This window comes from Phaethon aethereus, assembly GCF_964289735.1.
Source record: "Phaethon aethereus genome assembly, chromosome: W".
Classification (NCBI taxonomy): domain Eukaryota; kingdom Metazoa; phylum Chordata; class Aves; order Phaethontiformes; family Phaethontidae; genus Phaethon; species Phaethon aethereus.
The window spans coordinates 37,438,782-37,461,250 of NC_138581.1; the positions used below are offsets into that span (position 1 = coordinate 37,438,782).

General features: G+C 45.4%; 1 protein-coding gene across 1 annotated transcript in view; it reads left to right on the plus strand.

Annotated features, from left to right (window-relative positions):
• LOC309415215 (protein patched homolog 1-like) overlaps positions 1-22,469 on the plus strand; it is a gene marked incomplete at its 3' end in the record, with an annotated part of 105,825 nt that overhangs the window by 17,172 nt on the left and 66,184 nt on the right. The window lies entirely within an intron of this gene.

The window sequence follows — 22,469 nt, forward strand, 5'->3', positions numbered from 1 at the left end:
CAATATATATCATAATTTTTGCTTAGTCACTGCACACACACTCATGATTGGTTACAGTTTGTTACACACATTATTGCAATTGGCTATATACAAGATATCACGCGCTGTCCACGCGCCCCTCACACAGTCAGGATTCGCTGCTTGCAGGTGTTCCTGTATTCCTTGCTTCTTCTTAGTTGTTTACCACAGCTCCTTCTCCTCAAGGCCGAGCTGTGCAGATATCCAGCTGTTTACCATCTTCTCAATGCCACAGCTCCTTCTCCTTAAGGTCGAGCCATGCAGGGTGATCCCAACATCTCCCCCTTTTTGTTTATCTATAAACAAAACCTGATGGATCATTCGCAACCCGAGGACCGTGAGGAAGATGGACCATCTGTACATTCTTGTATTGTCCTGTGCCGTGAATTCAGCCCAGCAGTCGGTAGGTGCCAGCTTTACGTGGGCATCCCCACGGAGGCAACGGTGGCCTTGCCGTACACCGATCCCCCTGCTCTTCGGGAAATCCCGGTGTTTATACATTTGTAGAGGAACGAGTTTCGACACACGTGGCCAACGAGTGTCGGAACACGCCTCGGTTGCCACCTCTCAACACAGGGAGCCGATGGCGCATGTGCCCGCTGGCCAGACGTGCTGCACGCGCCACAGCCACCCTGTCTATTGGTTCGTAGGCTTTGTTCACACGGTATCTTACTGTCGTGGTTTAGCCCCAGCCAGCAACTAAGCACCACGCAGCCGCTCGCTCACTCTCCCTCCCACAGCGGGACGGGGGAGAGAATTAGGAAAAACCTCGTGGGTTGAGATAAACACGGTTTAATAGGACAGAAAGAAAGAAGGGAACAATAATGATAATACCAACAAAGGAATGTATAAGAACAAGTGATGCCCAATACAGCAATTGCTCACCACCCTGTGATCGACAGCCCGTCCCCGAGCAGCGATTTCCGCCCCCCCGGCCAACTCCAGTTTATGTACTGGGCATGACGTCGTATGGTAGGGAATATCTCTTTGGCCAGTCTGGGTCAGCTGTCCCGGCTGTGTCCCCTCCCAGCTCCCCGTGCACCCCCAGCCTGCTCGCTGGCAGGCCAGCACGAGAAGCTGGACTGTCCTTGACGGCTCAGCAACAACCCAAAACATCAGCACATTATCAACAGTTCCTCATCCCAAATCCAAAACACAGTCTCACACTAGCTTCTGTGAGGAAAACCAGCTCTATCCTGGCTGAAACCAGGACAGTATCCACCCCTTATTCCATACCATTTACGTCATGCCCAGGTCCTATACTTTTCAATACATTCCAATTATTCATTATTACTCTTCCTGTCCTTTAATATATACACACAGATATCACTCTCTTAGTCCATGGGCCATCACTTAAAATGTCTATGGAGTTCAGTCAGTCCATGACTCTGGGCTTCATCCATCATAGCAGTCTCTCAGGGCAGGGGAGATGGTATGTGGTGTTGGATTGTCATCTGGCACGGTCCATGTCCATGATCTGCAGGTCGAAGATGTCGATCTCGAGGGATTTGTTGGGCGCAAGCTGCTGAAGCCAGTTCTGGTTTCATCACTGCTGCACGTTGCTTGGTTTCAGTGAAGCTCATTCTTCATCAGTCTGGGTGATTCTTACTATAATACCATTGATATGGTAGATAGCAGCCATAGTAGTAATGTCATTCTGAACAATTAACATAATACAATTCAAATCATTGACTGTTTTCACCCAAAATCAAGTCTCCTTGAGGTACACATCGGACTTCCCCATCCTTCCGCATTACCCACCAAGTGCACCCAGGTCCCTGGGCAAAGGCAATCCCACGAATGGGTTTGCCTTTGCCTGAGGCAGGAGTAACCCAGACTGTCTTCCCCAGCATGTTTCTCACATGCACCACAGGGACTTTATCCCCTTCTACAGTACGTAGAAGTTTTGATTGGGCAGGGCCGGCTCTATTAGTAGATCCCCTAGTGTTGACTAACCAGGTGGCTTTGGCTAAATGTTTATCCCAATTTTTGAATGTCCCATCACCCATTGCTCTCAGTGTAGTCTTTAACGGTCCGTTGTATCGTTCAATTTTTCCGGAAGCTGGTGCATGATAGGGGATATGATACACCCACTCAATGCCGTGCTCTTTGGCCCAGGTGTCTATGAGGTTGTTTCGGAAATGAGTCCCATTGTCTGACTCAATTCTTTCGGGGGTGCCATGTCGCCATAAGACTTGCTTTTCAAGGCCCAGGATAGTGTTTCGGGCGGTGGCATGGGGCACAGGGTATGTTTCCAGCCATCCGGTGGTTGCTTCCACCATGGTAAGCACATAGCGCTTGCCTTGGCGAGTTTGTGGAAGTGTGATATAGTCAATCTGCCAGGCCTCCCCATATTTATATTTCAACCATCGTCCTTCATACCAGAGAGGCTTTAACCGCTTGGCTTGTTTGATCGCAGCACACGTTTCACATTCATGGATAACCTGTGCAATAGCATCCATGGTCAGGTCCACCCCTCGATCCCGAGCCCATCTATATGTTGCATCTCTTCCCTGATGGCCTGAGGTGTCATGGGCCCACCGAGCTATAAATAATTCACCCTTATGTTGCCAGTCCAGATCCACCTGAGCCACTTCAATCTTAGCAGCCTGATCCACCTGATGGTTGTTTTGATGTTCTTCGGTGGCCCGACTCTTGGGTACGTGAGCATCTACGTGACGTACTTTTATGATGAGATTCTCTAGTCGGGCAGCAATATCTTGCCACAATTCAGCAGCCCAGATGGGCTTGCCTCTGCGTTGCCAGTTGCTCTGCTTCCATTGCTGCAGCCACCCCCATAGAGCATTTGCTACCATCCATGAGTCAGTATAAAGATAGAGTACTGGCCATTTTTCTCGTTCAGCAATATCTAAAGCCAGCTGGATGGCTTTCACCTCCGCAAACTGACTTGATTCACCTTGTCCTTCAGCCACTTCTGCAACTCGTCGTATAGGGCTCCATACAGCAGCTTTCCACCTTCGATGTTTGCCTACAATACGACAGGACCCATCAGTAAACAGGGCATATTGCCTTTCGTTCTCTGGCAGTTCATTATATGGTGGAGCCTCTTCAGCACGCGCCACCTCCTCTTCCGGTGATATTCCAAAATCTTTGCCTTCTGGCCAGTCCATGATCACTTCCAAGATTCCCGGGCGATTAAGATTTCCTATTCGAGCCCGCTGTGTAATAAGCGCGACCCACTTACTCCACGTAGCATCAGTCGCATGATGCGTAGAGGGGACCCTCCCTTTGAACATCCAGCCCAGCACCGGCAGTCGGGGTGCCAGGAGGACCTGTGCTTCAGTACCAACCACTTCTGAGGCAGCTCGAACTCCTTCATATGCCGCCAATATCTCCTTTTCAGTTGGAGTATAGCAGGACTCAGATCCCCTATATCCTCGACTCCAAAACCCTAGAGGTCGACCTCGAGTCTCTCCTGGTGCCTTCTGCCAGAGACTCCAGGTAGGGCCATTCTCCCCGGCTGCCGTGTAGAGCACATTTTTAACATCTTGTCCTGCCCGGACTGGCCCGAGGGCTACGGCATGAACTATCTCCTGTTTGATTTGTTCGAAGGCTTGTCGTTGCTCAGGGCCCCATTTAAAATCGTTCTTCTTCCGGGTCACTTGATAAAGAGGGCTTACAATCAGACTGTAATTTGGAATATGCATTCTCCAGAAACCCACAACACCCAGAAATGCTTGTGTTTCTTTTTTGCTAGTTGGTGGAGACATAGCTGTTATTTTGTTGATCACATCCGTTGGGATCTGTCGACGTCCATCTTGCCATTTTATTCCTAAAAACTGGATCTCTTGTGCAGGTCCCTTGACTTTACTTTGCTTTATAGCAAAACCAGCTTTCAGAAGGACTTGAATTATTTTCTTCCCTTTCTCGAAAACTTCTTCTGCTGTGTTGCCCCATACGATGATGTCATCAATGTATTGCAGATGCTCTGGAGCTTCACCCTGTTCCAGTGCAGTTTGTATCAGCCCATGGCAAATGGTAGGGCTGTGTTTCCACCCCTGGGGAAGTCGATTCCAGGTGTATTGGACACCTCTCCAAGTGAAAGCAAACTGTGGCCTGCACTCTGCCGCCAAAGGGATCGAGAAAAACGCGTTAGCAATATCAATGGTGGCGTACCACTTGGCTGCCTTTGACTCCAGTTCATATTGAAGTTCTAGCATGTCCGGCACAGCAGCGCTCAGTGGCGGCATGACTTCATTCAGGCCACGATAGTCTACTGTCAGTCTCCACTCTCCATTAGACTTTCGCACTGGCCATATGGGGCTGTTGAAGGGTGAGTGAGTCTTGCTGATCACTCCTTGGCTCTCCAGCCGACGAATCAGCTCATGGATGGGGATCAGGGAGTCTCTGTTGGTGCGATATTGCCGCCGGTGCACTGTTGTGGTAGCGATCGGCACCTGTTGTTCTTTGACCCTGAGCAACCCCACCACAGAAGGGTCCTCTGAGAGACCAGGCAAGGTGGACAGCTGTTTAATTTCTTCCATCTCCAAGGCAGCTATACCAAAAGCCCACCGGTACCCTTTTGGGTCCTTGAAATACCCTCTGCTGAGGTAGTCTGCCCAGGATGCACGGAGCCTCTGGGCCAGTCACAATGGGGTGCTTCTGCCACTCATTCCCAGTTAGGCTCACTTCAGCCTCCAGTACAGTCAGCTGTTGGGATCCCCCTGTCACTCCAGAAATACAGATGGGTTCTGCCCCTATATGGCTTGATGGCATCAGGGTACATTGTGCACCGGTGTCCACTAAAGCCTTATATTCCTGTGGGTCTGATGTGCCAGGCCATCTAATCCACACAGTCCAATAAACTCGATTGTCCCTCTCCTCCGCCTGGCTGGAGGCAGGGCCCCTCTAATCCTGCTCATAGTACTCGTTACCCACTTCTTGTAAATAGGAATCAGAAGTCCCTTCAAGAGGATCAGAGGTGAGATCAGCTCTTCTATTCTTTCTGGGAAGCTGCCCACTGGAAAGTGGAACGACGATTTTCCTCGAGGAACCTGAACCCCCTTTTGTAATTGTTTTTCCTTGCAGCTCGCGTACTCGTGCCTCTAGGGTCGAGGTAGGTTTTCCATCCCACCTCCTCATGTCCTCTCCGTAGTCACGCAATTGAAACCACAGGGTGGCTCGTGGTGTGTATCCTCTATATCTTCTCTCTTGAACAGAAGAGCGCTTACTCCTAATGGCTGAGACACTGGTCCGTACGGGTGGAGGGTAGGGCACTCCGTACAAACTTCCGCCACATAGGTTGCGTGCAATTGACTTCATCTGGATCTTTGGATGATTGTCCATTGTCCAAGTCACCATAAATCACTTCCAGCACCGCTAGCTCCCTCAGGTACTGGATACCTTTCTCCATGGTGGTCCACTTGCCTGGGTGACATAGAACATCTTCCTTGAAGGGATACCTTTCCTTCACACCCGACAGGAGTCGCCTCCAGAGGCTGAGGACTCGTGCACCTTTTCCAATTGCTTTGTCAATGCCCCCTTCCCTAGAAAGGGATCCCAGCTGCTTGGCTTCCCTACCCTCTAATTCCAGGCTACTGGCCCCATTATCCCAGCATCGGAGCAGCCAGGTGACAATGTGCTCACCTGGACGACGGCTGAAATCCTTTCGCATATCTCGCAATTCACTCAGGGATAGAGATCGGGTAGTTACCGTCTCTTTTATAAGTTCTTCCTCTTCCTCCTCTTCAAGTGATGACTCGCTCTCTTCCCTCTTCCGTGCTTGTGATGGCCCTGCTTCAGAGCACTCTGCCTCCTCACTCTCTTCCTCTGGCTCCTTCTTAGCAGAATCTTCCTCCTCCCTTACTAAACGAGCTGACTTCCGCTTCCAAGATTTCTTCTTTTGTACAGGGGCAACTGATACCGGGATGGGCTGGTTCTCTGGTTCAGCTGCAACAGTCTGAGTAGCTACAGTGCCCGCCGTGGGGGTTGGAGTAGTGGCAGTGCCCGCCGTGGGGGTTGGAGTAGTGACAGTGCCTGCTACAGACGTTGGAGTAGTCACAGTGCCTGCCACATTGCCATCAGACCCAGAGAGCCTCTCTCCCCTTTGCATAGTGTTAAATAGGGTTCGGTAGGCATGGGCCAGGCCCCAGCACATGGCAATGATTTGTGTCTCCTTGGAGCTGCCAGGCTGACAGCATACTTCTTCCAGATATTCTGCTAGTTTATCAGGATTCTGCACTTGTTCGGGAGTGAAGCTCCAAAACACCGGAGGTGCCCACCGCCCCAGGCATTTGCCCATGCTGTTCCACACACCCTGCCATTCATAACTATCCAGCCTTGGGGCAGATCTCCGGGTGATATTCTTAAATTGCTTGCCAACCTTAGACAAAACTGAAACCATGTTCCCCAGAAGTAGCAATAGAGGTATTTTAACCAGCCAAGGGTGTTCAAAATACTGAAAAATTATTGTGATGAAGGAGGAAATGTTATGATAGAGGGTATCAAAGGTACCATTCTGCATTTCCTCCATAAAAAACCTTTCAGAGGCAGAAGTATAATTGCTAATCGTCTCCACAAGACTGTAGCCAAAATACAGTAACGGCTTTAGTACAGAGCTCAGATGATACCACATTAAGCTCAAGGTCAGTGCTCTAAAAACAAAATTCACAGGCGAGACATTACTAATCATTGCAGAGTACAGCAGCCCGCAGAAACCAACACCGATCCTTAACATGTACAGCAAAGACGAGAGCATGATGCAAATCAAACTGATATTGTGACCTGCAACCGTTATTATCTCAAGCCTCGGGCCCCACGTTGGGCGCCAAAAAGGACTGTCGAGGTTTAGCCCCAGCCGGCAACTAAGCACCACGCAGCCGCTCGCTCACTCTCCCTCCCACAGCGGGACGGGGGAGAGAATTAGGAAAAACCTCGTGGGTTGAGATAAACACGGTTTAATAGGACAGAAAGAAAGAAGGGAACAATGATGATAATACCAACAAAGGAATGTATAAGAACAAGTGATGCCCAATACAGCAATTGCTCACCACCCCGTGATCGACAGCCCGTCCCCGAGCAGCGATTTCCGCCCCCCCGGCCAACTCCAGTTTATGTACTGGGCATGACGTCGTATGGTAGGGAATATCTCTTTGGCCAGTCTGGGTCAGCTGTCCCGGCTGTGTCCCCTCCCAGCTCCCCGTGCACCCCCAGCCTGCTCGCTGGCAGGCCAGCACAAGAAGCTGGACTGTCCTTGACGGCTCAGCAACAACCCAAAACATCAGCACATTATCAACAGTTCCTCATCCCAAATCCAAAACACAGTCTCACACTAGCTTCTGTGAGGAAAACCAGCTCTATCCTGGCTGAAACCAGGACACTTACCATAATCCAGCAGTCACATATCAACTATGCTTAAGCCAATAGCAGAATGTTACAAGGCAAACAATTCTAGCTGTACTACTCCTAGCGATAGAAGCTACTTCTAGTGATGGAAAAAGTGCTTGTATAAAGCTATGAAAATCAATATTATATCTTACCAAAGGATTTGTAGTTATAGAGCACTTTGCCTTAAAAGCTTTCCATGTTTGTCTAATGATACTGCTAATTTCAGTGTGATTAATTATTTGCAAATTAGGAACTAGGACGCCCCTGGTACAGTCCCCTGACCAGTTCCCGGGCAGCTGTTTCCCAGCCCATTGATCTCCACACAGCCACCATAACCCTTCTGGCAGATTGAAAAGGGATTGCTCAGGGAGGAAAGAGGCAGACAGAAGGTGTCCTGTCCTGTTTGATTTGCTAATGTTACCCATACATTTTCTTTTGGCTGAGGTGGCATCCAGATTGCGATGACACCTGATAGTGTCAAGATGTGTCCGACGATGACGATGGTGACTGTTTCACCCACGGTTTTACCCATTTTGTGGGTACCCAACGAGTTCCAGAATCTGTAATGACACAAGCATAACCTCGTCCCCAGGTTAGCAGTTGAAAAGGTCCTTTCTCCTTCCGCAAATAATTTAACACATATAAGGCTTTATTCAAATGTTCTTAGGGTAATGTGGTAGCCTCTCCCCCTTTTTGTTTTGAGCGTGTTTATCTAACAAAGCTCATTCATTGGGTGTGTAAGACACTCGTTTGAATTATTAGCTAGCCAGGCATTCCTTACTACCTTTTGAACCATTCCTTGTAGACAGTGTAATAAACACGGTACAATAAGCATTATTATTAAGATAACAAGTAGTAAAACGAGAGGAAAACCCATTCCAACACTTTCAAACTGTCCGCCGTATTTCCTAACTGCACAATCAGTCCTAGTGGATGTTTCTGTTCCCCTCCTGAATTAACTATCATAAGTGAGATACTGTCAGTAGGTGATCATCTGTGAGCACAGGCTGTTGCTATCTTCTCAGTAATTTTCTGCAATGCTTGCTGTTGATCCTCGTCCAGTTGACGACGCTCTGGAGCCTCCACTGAAGACCCCAGGAGCGGCATCAACGGCCTCAGATCATCATTAGTAACTCCGCAAATATTTCAAACCCACTGTATATCCCCCATTAATTTTTGGACATCAGAAAGATTTTCTATTTTTGAATTAATCTTTATTTTTTGTGGGCGGACCTCTCCACTGGTAATAATCCAGCCCAAATATTGCCATGGTCCCTTCTTTTGAATTTTTTCGGCACTATTTTTAAGCCCCGTTTTTCTAACTCATGCCCTAAGTGCTGTAAAATGTGGTCTGCATTCAATTGTGTCCCTGCTATTAGTATATCATCCATATAATGATACATTATTAAATCTGGATACTTTCTCCGCACTGGTTCTAGAGCCCATGCCACAAATGTCTGACACATCGTAGGTGAATTTTTCATTCCTTGCGGTAACACTACCCAATGATACCTCTTTGCTGGCTCTCCTTTATTTACCGATGGTATCGTAAAGGCAAAGTTCTCTGCATCCTCAGCTGCTAAGGGAATGGTAAAAAAGCAATTGAAATATACTCTTTGATTCCCTGCAAAAGAAATGATACATTTGTGACAATAATTACAACGACATAGAACAAACCCACAACACTGTTTTACAAATATGGCATATTGAAGTTCCTGCTCTTGACCGTCCAGGGAGAGCCGCTGAGATGGTCAACGAGCCGTCATTCCCCATACAAAAGAGTGAAAGCGTCAGCTGGTGGTACGTCAGAGTTGACTGCGTCCGTGGGACGTGTGACAGGATCTTCAGGTGTTACTGCTGGCCGTACCGACCTGGCTGGTACCCACTTCGCTCCGTCCCCTGCCCCTCTGCCAAGGCCTCTTGTCTCATGCCTCGCCAATGTTGGGCAGGGTCGTATCTTGACTTCGGTGAAGGATCACCCCAGGCAGCCCCCTCCTGTTGCAGCACGGGCGACCAGCGCTCATGTTCCAGGTCAGGAGGCGGGGGCCAAGGAGGACTCGCCACCTCCGTTGGTTGCGTTAGCGGAGGGGGGGTGGGGTGTGGGGGGAGGCGGGCAGGGGTCGCTCGTTCTCATCATCCCCAGCTCGGCCTCCCTTCTCTCCTGAGGTTGTGGCAGCGGCAGCTGCTGCCGCCGCTGTCCGCTCTAATTTTATCGCCTTTATAGAGTCTTTGACTAATCGCCAGGTTGTTAACACTTTCACAGCCGTATGATCCTCTTTAGAGGCTGCCTCAAACACCAATTTCCCTGCTTTCTCCCAGGTAGGTCACTCAAAAGCTGTTGCAGAGTCTGCTGCTAGCCCCTGGCTCTTCAAAACAGTCTCGAATAGCAATCGCCACGTTGTTGCTAGCTCCGCTGCTTGCCCATCTCCTTTCGAGACTCGCCCCATTGATCTTTCACACAGGGGAACATTGAGTACATTGTTCTGGGCAACGTTGTCCCGTCTTGCCCTCGCATACATCATTGTAGATCTGTTTCTCTGACTTATCTAATGCAGCCGGTTCACCCAGTGCATCTGGCACCTCAGGAGGTGCAGTCGGAGTCGCTGAAGGTCCTGGACCCTCTGACTCGGTTAAAAAGGGATTGGTTGAAGGCGGTTTAACAGCCTCCTCCATATCAGCTGCAGCTTTTCTCTTTGCCTTCAAGGCTTTTAATGTGTTTAATATCAACTTCCACGCCGTCACTAACTCTGCGGCGGTTTTATCTCCGTTCCCAATATGTTCCTATAACATTTTTCCTATCTCCTCCCACGTCTCTGCCTTAAACGCCACAGACGCATCGGGGGGTACCCTTTTCGGCACCAAATTAGGAGCCTTCTAAGTATATTCATCATATTTCAGTCCTCTCTTAGAGAGCATATGCAGCAGGAGTCTGACCATCGCCCCTTCTTCATGCGATGCGTTCTACCTTTAGTTCTTTTAATGTCTCTAGGATCAACCTCCAGAGCGTTGTAAATTTTATACTCTCTTTGTTGCTTGTGCTGACTTCATTCCTCAGTGCTGCACCAATTCCTTCCCAAATCGGGATCTCAAAAGCCTCATTTACTGAGGGGATTAGTCCTTTTTGCCGCGCCCATACCAATAATCTTTTTAGGCCGGCTTCCTCATACTGTACACCTCTCTTTGAGAGGATATGTTGGAGGAGCTTAACCACTGCTTCTTCCTCTTTTGTTAGCGTGGACCCCATCTCCTCCCCAGCCGCTCACCTGATCAGGGCGAGATTCCAACAGTTTCTTTGGTTGCGCTAGCGACTTCCAGGCACTGGGGCAGTGCCTGCTATGGCTGGCTTCTGCACCCCCTTTGCTGTCTCTTCTGCTCCGGGAAGCATCGACGAGAGGGTCCCTGTTCGGGCGCCACCTGACGCGGAAGTCTCGGACACGACGTGTACGACCAATATGATCAGGTCAATGCCGTTTATTGTCTTGTCTGACTCCAATATATATCATAATTTTCGCTTAGTCACTGCGCACACACTCATGATTGGTTACAGTTTGTTACACACATTATTGCAATTGGCTATATACAAAATATCACGCGCTGTCCACGCGACCCTCACACAGTCAGGATTCGCTGCTTGCAGGTGTTCCTGTTTTCCTCGCTTCTTCTTAGTTGTTTACCACAGCTCCTTCTCCTCAAGGCTGAGCTGTGCAGATATCCAGCTGTTTGCCAGCTTCTCAATGCCACAGCTCCTTCTCCTTAAGGTCGAGCCATGCAGGGTGATCCCAACAGCCCATGGCTTCGACAGGTACATTCTTCACTGGGTAAAGAACTGGCTGGGCGGCTGAGCCCAGAGAGTTGTGGTGAATGGAGTTAAATCCAGTTGGCGGCCGGTCACAAGTGGTGTTCCCCAGGGCTCAGTTTTGGGGCCAGTCTTGTTTAATATCTTTATCGATGATCTGGATGAGGGGATCGAGTGCTCCCTCAGTAAGTTTCCAGGCGACACCAAAATGGCGGGAGTGTTGATCTGCCTGAGCATAGGAAGGCTCTGCAGAGGGATCTGGACAGGCTGGATCTATGGGCAGAGGCCAACTGTATGAGGTTTAATAAGGCCAAGTGCTGGGTCCTGCACTTGGGTCACAACAACCCCATGCAACTCTACAGGCTTGGGGAAGAGTGGCTGGAGAGCTGCCCAGAGGAAAAGGACCTGGGGGTGCTGGTTGACAGGCAGCTGAACGTGAGCCGGCAGTGTGCCCAGGTGGCCAAGAAGGCCAACAGCATCCTGGCCTGTATCAGGAATAGTGTGGCCAGCAGGAGGAGGGAAGTGATCGTGCCCCTGTACTCGGCACTGGTGAGGCCGCACCTCGAATCCTGTGTTCAGTTTTGGGCCCCTCAATACAAGAAGGACATTGGGCTGCTGGAGCATGTCCAGAGAAGGGCAGTGAAACTGGTGAGGGGTCTGGAGCACAAGTCTTATGAGGAGCGGCTGAGGGAACTGGGGTTGTTTAGTCTGGAGAAAAGGAGGCTGAGGGGAGACCTCATTGCTCTCTGCAACTATCTGAAAGGCGGTTGTGGTGAGGTGGGTGTTGGCCTCTTCTCCCAAGTAACTAGTGATAGGACAAGAGGAAATGGCCTCAAGTTGCGCCAGGGAAGGTTTAGACTAGATATTAGGAACAATTTCTTTACTGAGAGAGTGGTCAAACATTGGAACAGGCTGCCCAGGGAGGTGGTGGAGTCACCATCCCTGGAAGTGTTCAAAAAACATGTGGACGTGGCACTTCAGGACATGGTTTAGTGGACATGGTGGTGTTGGGTTGATGGTTGGACTTGATGATCTTAAAGGTCCTTTCCAACCTTAATGATTCTGTGATTCTGTGAATGTTTTCTTAAATTACTGAAAAGTAAAAAATTTGGCTTTGCTCCTCAGCTGGTGTAAATTGTCATAGGACCATGAACTGTTAGAGAGTTACAAGTCTATACTAGCTGTAGACCTTCTCTTTGATTTCCAGTATATATCAGAGTCTAGTGTCCTATATTTCTTTGCTGCTGCACCCAGAAAAATTCTATAGTTCGGCTTCTCTACCAAAAACTGTGGCTCAACTCTGACCTGAATGGACCATGTCTTTGAAAGAAAGGATACTTTACTCTCCATATCCATTCATTTTGCAATCTCTTTGTTGAAAACAAGGATACCAAGTGTGATGGTGGTTTTCTATAATACGGACACCTGCCCACTAGGAAGTAGATTGAGACCATCAATTCATTTCACATGAGATACTAAGTAGCTGTCAGATTTTAAACAACTCGTGGTCACTATTGTTCCTGGTTGGATTGGAACTAGTGACCCAGGGGTGAATAGCTCATGTCCTGTTACTAAGAACATGTGTCCCAGCTCAGTTAGCAGCTACTGATTTTTATGTTTAATTGTAAAGTTTGAATTACATGTACAAGTTTTGTCTGGTTTGTATTCTTGTGCATTTTCTTGCTTCTTATATTTTTTTAATTCAGTTTGTACAGTTCTTTTTTTTTACTGCACTTTTTCATCCCAGTTTCTCAACCCAGAGAGGCACCAAGTGCATCCAAAATATATAATTATTTTTTTAGCTATAAATCTTTTTTACCTCATCAGAAATAGAATTTTTCTGCCTTTAGGTAATACAGATGTGTACATGTAAAATCATCTTTTATTTGATTTTTAGAAATAAAAGGTTTTCACCCTTGAAGTTGTAGAGAAAGATTCCTGATATGAGGTGAGGCAGCTGTTGTTGGACTGTCTTCCTGAGTCTGCAGACAGCTTTGTGTCCTTGTCACTGCCCTGAACTTTGTCAAGCTGTGACAAAATGTACACTGATCTTTGATGTCTGGTTTTATTTTTGCTATTTTTAACCATGTTAGCATTAATGAAATTTCTAACAGCAACATTAGAGTCATCCCCAGCATGTGTGAGGAATGTAACTTGTATCATATGATGGGTTGGGAAATAAAAAGTAGTCTTTGGAAGTGCTTTGGTGTTTTCTGTAACTTTATTTCATTTGTTGCAGGCAGTCTTTTTTCCCCTCTTTTTTAAAGCAGAAACTAAGAATCTTACATTATCTAATTCTTGGTGTGACAGAAATGGTTGAGATGGTCACGTTGCTTTTCCTAGAAGCCAATGGTGCTAAAGAGAGATCGGAGGTGGTTAAATCTTCATATTGGGATATGATGACGTTCTAGGCAGATGATGTCCTTTTTTTGGACCTTATCGGGGGGGGGGGGGGGAAGTATAGTGTCCATCTGGATGCTGGGAAAGGAAACGGTAGAGTGCAGGCTGTCTTAACCTGGGCAAGCACAACTGTTGCCATTACAGGTGAACTATACATATGTGGATATGTGTATTAAGCAGATAAGTGCCATGCAAGAGAACGTAAATGCAGCATGAGACTTCTGACTGTCCTTAGTCCAGTGCTAGCATAGATCATGTTTAATTACATGATAAAGATTATCTTTTTTCATTGACCTGTTTCACAGCCCATTGAATGATTATGTAATCTCTTTAAGACACCAGTTGCTTAATATTAGCTCCTGTAGTTCATCATTGCTAACTGACGTGTTTGTGGGGGGGAGTTGATAGCTCAATTTCAGGCACACACTATTAAGCCTTTATTTTGCACAATAAAATGAGTGGAAAAATCAGTGCAGGTAGCAAAAACATTAGAATATAACCCTGATGGACTTGTGAGATCTGTCCTTAGTATTGTTAGAATATCAGAACATATGTTATAATGTCTTACAATCAATAGTTAATAAATTCAGAGACTGACCATGTAAACCAAAATCAGTTCTGACTCTACAAGTAAACAGCATTTTTAAGAAGCATACATGCCAACTAGTCCTGTTTCTTTTACTGAATAACCTTAAATTTCAATTTAAGTGTTTTGCAAGTCTTCCAGACTAGCAGTTTTACCTCTGTACTCTGCCAGTCAGACCTAGAGAAAGTATTGTTTAAAATAATTCTAAGGAAGGTGCTGTCTTACCTGTTCTTCTGTTAGGAAAAATCAGGTTGCTAACTAATACTGTCTGTGTGCAGCAAAACTATATACTGTTTGCTGACAAAGAACATGATGAGCAGCACACACAAACTCAGATATCCAAGAGAACCCAAACACAGAACTCCCTTGAGATCAACAGGAAGCTTTAAATCAAAAGGCCATTATTTTTACATGCCCAATAAGAGGCAGGGTAATCTTCATAACCTGCCAGAGAACTTCAGCTCTTCTATCTTGATTTCTTTTTAGGAGTTTTCAATCCTGTGTGATCAATACTTGGCTGTTATATTTTGTTGTCATGTAGTATGTGCTCCTTTATCAATACAAATGGAAATTGTCATTGATGTCATGTGATGAGATTGCCTTCTGTTATGTGATAGATATAAACTTTTCTAATCCTGGTGCACACTTAGGACAAGGAGCTGAAGCTGTGGCTGTCTGGTTTATCTGTATATGATTGTAATGGACTGAAACTAGTTTTGTTCTGCTGATTTTGAGAAACACCAATATACACATATAATAGAGATGGCATATAGGAACAGTACAAAGAGAGACTAAGTGAGGAAGTGGAGCAGAAGGAAGCCCTTAGCAGCAGTCAAAGTTGAGAAAGACATACTATGTACAAGGCTGGGAAGAGAGGTAGAATAACAGACACCCTTCCTGGTTACCATTCCAGCAGGGAGAAGGTGCTGAATGGAGAGAAGGCAGGGTACTTGCCTACTGTGAAGTGCTGGAGGTAGCATGGCATAGGAGAGGCTGCATAGTCTCCCTGCAATTCCAGATTGGTTTTGTCTTCCTCTGCACACTTCTGCTTTTTGGGTTGGATACTAAAGATTAAGTCTCAAGTGACTGCACTGGGGTATATTTCTCAGTCTTTGCTTTTATATGGTTACCAAGTCATGAAGGTGGTGGTAGACATTATTTTATTCCTCTCTAGTCCCATTCTAGTGATAACAGGTATCGCAAATTGCATATGTTGCCTGCATTGGGCATTGCTCCAGCAGTAATTGAAACATTATAAGGGGCACTGATCTACACATCTGTTTTATCCAAAAGAGTCAGTATCCTTTTGTGATAAATGATTTAGTCCCAAACAGGATTCCAATTTAAGTTTACAATTTATTAAGCGAATAGAGGCAAGCAAACAGCGCTGGGTGCGCTGGGAGTCTCCGCTCCACCAAGACGCACGCGGTACAGTTCCTGTTCTTGGTTTATATCCTGTCTGCCAATACATATTCATGAATAGGCGTGTCTTCTTTGGAGCATGCCCTCTTCTCCTTCTAGAGTCTTCTCGAATCTTCCTCAGCGTGATCCTGTTTGCTAATACATATTCATGAATAGGTGTGTCTTCTTCGGCGCATGCCCTCTTCTCCTTCTAGAGTCTTCTCGAATCTTCCTCGGCGTACCCCCAGGATGACCCCAAACTTTATGCATGCACTTTACAAGTTTCTCTTTACACAATACTATGTGGTCAGTGGTCAAACTGGTTTGAGCTGATATACCAGCAAAGTAGTTTAAGTTTCTCCTGTAAAATACCCCTTTTTATGGTGCAGGAGAAATCCATAAAAGTACAGGTGGTTACACTTCATCACACGAATCAGATGAACATATTTCACAATCCCCCATCTTCTTTATAGTATTGATTCGTGTTTTCATTTCCAATCAAGTACTGCAGATATCTGCATTCCTTGTATAACCGAGTGGATTAATCTAGTAACAATCCCCCACATATCCCCAATACAACTATCCCGATTTTAGTAAGCCAATCACCACCCATAAAATCTCCCCAAAATTCTCCTAGATTGACTCCATTCCAAGTTTGTCTCTCAGGAGGCCATTTGTTATACACCTGGAATTCTAGTCGCTCTCCCCGATTTATGGGTAACAGGAAAAAACTATGTTTTATTGTTCCAATTCTTTGGCAAATATGCATATGCTAGCTTGCCACAAATCCAATAATGTCCTTCAAGAGTTGGCCAACCATTTGGTATTACAGGTACGGGCTGTACAATTAGAAAAGGTCCTCAGTTTTTCCATTTTTACCTCTAAGTTAGTTCCTACACACTTCTGGGGTAAACCCCAGCTGGACTTGTTCCAATACTGACTACAGTTATTTGCCGTAGTCAGAGTCCAAGGAAGTCACCCCAAGTAGAACTAGAAGAGGTCCGGTCAGGGCCATAGTGATCGGCGGTCACAGCCCGAAGGGGTTGCAGCCCTTGGCAGACCCTTTTTAAGCCGCAACACCAGTTCCCCTCCGGTCTTGCCCTCTTCCTTCCTTTAAGGGGGTGCTTTCTTAGTACCCAAATTAATTGAGAGAAAAAGAAAAACTACTTGCCAGAATCCAGCACTGCTTGTGAAGGCCAGAGCTTTGATAGATCAGTGGTTTGTCCAGACCTGAGCAGTTGCCCGAGCCTGGCGATCCTCTTTATTTGCAAGGCTTTATGGCTACAGAAAACTGCCAGTTAGCGTGCAACACTAATCTTACAAATACACACCACCTTCTACACAAAGGACAAATTCTAGTTCCAGCTCCTTTTTCGAGGTTTTATTTTGCCAACAACTCCTTCCAATTATACTCGTTTGGAGTACCCATTGTTGTTTCCTATTACCCTTTCCCATTGTTTTCCAAACTTGGGGATTACTTATATTGCTCTCCATAGCTTCCCATGGCCATCATTAACCTCGATTTGTTCCACCACAAACGTAACAATTAGTTATATTCAATGACTTAGCAATGTTTTCAGCAAGATTTACAAATAGATTTTTAGCAACTGTGGGAATTTCATGTTTTGCTCCTGTTTCTATTACAGGAGTAGCTGCGACGAGCGAGGGAAGGCAAGCAGTCGACTCAATATGAGTGATAAAGCAAGCTTCAACTTTATTGCAAAACCTTACACATATTTATACACTAAGTTCTACCTTATGCATACTTGTCTTACAATCATTGGCTTAGCTCTAAAGATTACATTATCATACTCCTCCTACTTGCGGTTACTGCTACGTGGTCCGGGTTCCATCCTGTTTTTCTTATACAGTGCTGCTTCTTAGCTGTTTACCACAGCTCCTTCTCCTCAAGGCCGAGCCCTGCAGATGTCCAGCTGTTTACCAGCTTCCCAGTGCCACAGCAACCTCTTCTCAAGGCCGAGCCGTGCAGATATCTAGCTGTTTACCAGCTTCTCAATGCTGCAGCTCCTTCTCCTTAAGGTCGAGCCGTGCAGAGTGATCCCAACAAGTAGCCGCAATAAAATTCCCACAGCAGTTTAGTCAGATGTGACTTTCCACTCCTTCACTGGACCTTTCACTCGTGACACATGTGTCCATCCTTTTTCAGCAGTTCTCACAGCTGTTTCTGTAGTTAATAAAACAAGGAAAGGTCCTTCCCAGAGGGGAGATAGGTTTCCTTCTTTCCATGTTTTTATCAGAATTTTATCTCCTGGTTCTAACTGATGAATTGCAAATCCTAAAGGTGGTGTTTGGGCCACCATCCCAATCTCTCTTAATTCTTTGAATCTTTTTCCAATGGTAATTATATATTGTTGGATACTATGATCCTCAATTACATTGTTCCCCAGAGGCATTCCTTGAAAATAAGGCATGCCATATACCATTTCATATGGTGATAATCCAGTCTCACTGTACGGTTTAGTTAAACATTTCATCCAGGGCATTTGTGTAAGTATTTTATCCTCCCTACCTTAGGCAATTCAGTGAAATCAACTTGTACTTTCTCAAAAGGTCTGTAAGCTGTTTTTCTCCCTCCCGTGGCTGCTTGTCAAAACACTGTCTTATTTACCTTTTGACAAGTTAAGCAACCTTGTGTAATTTGCTTTGCTATTTCAAAAATTCCAATACAACCAAATTGTTTAAGAAAATGATCACTTAACGCTTTTGTACCCCAATGTGTTTGCGCATGCAAACGTTCTAAAATGTGTGCCCTGGTCAGAATCAACGTACTGGATTATCCCATATCTAGGTATCAAATGTTCCAATAAAATTTTTACCACCATCTGTGCCGTCCTATTTTCTCCAATTTTGTTTGTTCTTCTGGCGTAAACTTCTTCTCTCTTTCCTCTCGTTCTTCTTTGCTGGTGTCCTCCTTTGTTTGTATTACATTAATTTTGGCAACTTTAGTCCTCAAGGCTGCTTCCTGGGCCTCTTTATCTGCTAAGTTATTTCCTCTAGTTCGGTAATCTAATCCCTTTTGGTGTCCCCTCACATGTACCACTGCTATCTCCTTTGGTTCTCTTAACGCTTTTAAAATTTTTACTATTAATTCTTGATGTATTAAATTCCTCCCTTGAGTATTAATCAAACCTCTTTCTTCCCAAATTTTTCATATCCCCATTTCCTCTTCCCTTCTACCACTCGGGAGGAGCCATCTATAAACAGCGCTTCTCCATTTTCCAACTCAGCATCTCTTAAATCTGGTCTCACCTTTGTCTGGGTCTCAATTACCTCTAAACAGTTATGTTGTAATACCTCTGATGGTTCTCCAAACAAAAATTGTGCTGGACTCTGAGCAGAAGTCACCCTCAGTTCTAAGCCAGGGGAGTCTATTAGTATTGCTTCATACTTTAGGATTTGGCTGTCCGTTAACCATTTTTCTGCTTTTTGTTGTAAAACATTTCTGACATTGTGTGGGGTATACACTTTTAAAGGAGCACTAAAGGTAATCTTCCTAACTTCCTCTATTAATAATGCTGTAGCAACCAAAGCTTGGAGACAAGCAGGCCATCCTCTGCTTACTGGATCAAGTAACTTAGAACAATACCCCACGGGTTTTTTGATTCCTGCCCAGTCTTGAGTAAGAACTCCATATGCTGTCTGGCTTGATGTATTCACAAAGAGATAGAAAGGTTTTTCTAGATCTGGGAGGCTCAATACAGGTGCTCGTATTAATGCCTTTTTTACTTCCTCAAATCTCTGATCATCTTCAATAAACCATTTAAGTTGGTTATTAGTTAATTTTTCATATAGGAATTTTACTTTTTCACTATAATTTTCAAGCCATGGTCTACAATATCCTAATAATCCCAGTATTTGCCTAATTTCCGTTTTAGTTTGTGGGGGTCTTAAGGATAGAATCCCGGATACCCTATCAGGATCTAACTTCTTCCTTCCCTTACTCAGCCAATGTCCTAAGTATTTTACTTCTTGTTCTACAAACTGTAGCTTTGATCGGGACACCTTTAATCCCTTTTCCCCTAGAAAATTTAACAATTTAATGGTGGCTTTTCGGATCCCCTCTTCAGTTTCTCCTGCTACTAATAAATCGTCCACATATTGCAATAATTTTACCTCCTTAGGTATTGTGAAATCTTGTAGAATTTTTTCTAAAGTTTGTCCAAATAGATTTGGTGACTCTGTAAACCCTTGTGGTAACACAGTCCATCTTAATTGTTGTTTTCGTCCTGTTTCGGGGTCCTCCCACTCAAAGGCAAAATAATCTCTGGATCCCTCATCCAGAGGACAGGCCCAAAAAGCATCTTTCAAATCTATTACACTATACCAAGTATGTTTGGGAGATATATGACTCAATAAAGTATAAGGATTTGCCACCACAGGGAATTTAGTGATTGTTCGCTGATTTACAGCTCTTAAGTCCTGCACCATCCTGTATGACCCATCCGGTTTCTTTACAGGAAGACATACATGGTTCTAGGGTTCCTTTTTCCAGAAGTCTGTCAACTACAGGTTTTAATCCTTTTCGACCCTCCATAGGTATAGGGTATTGCTTGATTCTAATTGGGCGGTGCGGATCTATTATTTGAACGCTTATGGGGTCCATTTTTATCTTTCCAGTTTCCCCTTCCTTATACCACACTGAGGGGTTAATAGCTTCTTCATCCCCTTGTGTTAAAGTGTATAATTTAACCTGCAATTTGTCCCCTTGACTCTGAATGCTCAAGATTAACTTCAAAATCAAATCCCTTCCTAATAAATTGTATTCCGCTTCAGGGAGCAAAAGTAAATCATTAAGACAAATTTTCTTTTCTGTTTCTACTTCTACATCTTTCAATATATTTACTTTAAAAGGCTCTCCTTTTGCTCCTACTACTGACATATAAATCTTCCCTTTTTCTATTCCTTTTGGAAGTTTTTGAACGGCTGATTTTTTTGGCCCCTGTATCCACTAAAAATAAAACTTCCTCTTTATGGGGACTAATTAATAATTTTATCCACGGCTCTGTTGATGTTTAAGTCCCCAGAAGATATAGCCCCTGACACCCGTAATCTTCTTTGAACATTTTCTATATCCTGTCCCCGCTTCTTCTGAACATGTCCCCTCTTGTTACAGTAGTAACAGACAGGAATTGTAAATCTTTCTCGATCTTTTGCTTTTTGTTTTTCTTCATCCCTCCTAACATAGACTTTCTGGGCTTCTCTAAGTAACTCCCCTAATCCTCTTTCTTGCCAATCTTCCAATTTTTCTAATTTCCTTCTTGTATCCCCCCCCAGGATTTAGCTACAAATTGTGTTCTAAGGAGTGCGGTCCCAGCCACTGTATTCGGATCAATTCCAGAATACATTTGTAGGTTTTTCCTCAACCTCTCCAACCATTCTGTTGGAGATTCATCTTTAGTAATGTTTTGCCCTCGGGGAACCGCTTCCCTTATTCCCTGTATGATTAACGTTCTCAAATCCCTCATATTTTGTCTTCCTTGGGGTTGTTGATGATCCCAGTGGGGATCCACATTTGGCCATTTCTGTTCTCCCGGGGGTCCTGCCTGATTCTGTCTTTCCCAAATTCTCATTCCAGCTTGTCTAATCATTCCCCTTTCCTCAACAGTGAATAGGATCCCTAAAATGGACTGTATTTCTTCCCAGGTATAAGTATTGGGGCCTAGGAATTGGTCCAATTTTTCAGCTACTCCGAGGGGATCATCTAATAGGGTCCCCATTTCTTTCTTGAAATTTCTTACATCTGTGGTATTTAATGGGACTGCCACAAACCCGATGCCTCCCTGATTGCCTCCGAGGGGTACTTCTCGTAAGGGATATAGAGAAGCTCCCTCAGATACAGCAGTCCTACTTCTCGTACATGCAGCCAGAGGTCGATCTAATTCCGGTGCCGTTGGTGGTGGAGGTAGGGGCAACGGTGGTACTGGTAGAGGTACTACAGCCACCGGAGGGGGAGCCGCCGCCAAAGATGGATTATTAGAATATGGAGGCGGTAGGTTATCCAGTGGCTCCCATTTATCATCTTTTTCCTTTTCACTTTTCTCCTCTTCTTCTTCCTCAAACTTTTCATCTGTTCTTAATGTAAGTATTGAGGCTGGAAAAGGATGTAAAGTTCTGTCCCATAATCCTGCATAATCACTTTCCTCCTGACTAAAAGGTTCCTTTGAATTAACATATATATTTAAGGCCTGGCAGACCTAGTCTTCAAAAGATCCAAAAATAGGCCAAAAGACATGTGGTCTCAAAGGTTCTTTTGGCCATTCTACCATACAATATTGAACTAATTTTAATTTACTTTTTCCTTTTCTGGGGCCCCTATCATTCCAATTTTTAATTATTATTCCTCATGGACTCTCTAGAGGTATTTTTAGTAATTCGCTCCCTTTCTTCTGGTCCTGGGTTCTCGATTTTGTCTGACCCATCTAGGAATTTTTACTGTGGCGATTCCTACAGCCCTTGGTTACCAGTAAGAGTGTCTTGCAGGGGATTTAGGACCTATCACCCACCCACGAATCCCATAGGAATCGCTTCGGTCCTTCACCGGCCAAGTCCCTCGCGGGAGATGGGAACTGCGGTTAGAAGACCTCCACAATCGCTTCGGAACTAGGTTCCGTCTCAGTCACACTCTTACACACACAGGCAACCGAATCCCACCCAACCGAACGGTATACACCTTAAATACTTACGACTCCGTCGTCTTCGTTCGGATCTTCACGCGCAGAATTACGGGCAAAATAAACTGCTGCAGCCAGCAAGGGAGCTCATAAAAAAAATCAAATTCTTTGCTTGCCCCTATTCAGGTTCAGGATGGCGTTAGTCCCGACCCGACCCGATGAGGAGCCACCAAATGGTGGGGCGCCCCTCCTAGATCAAGTCAGAATTCCGGAACCAAGACCATCCCGG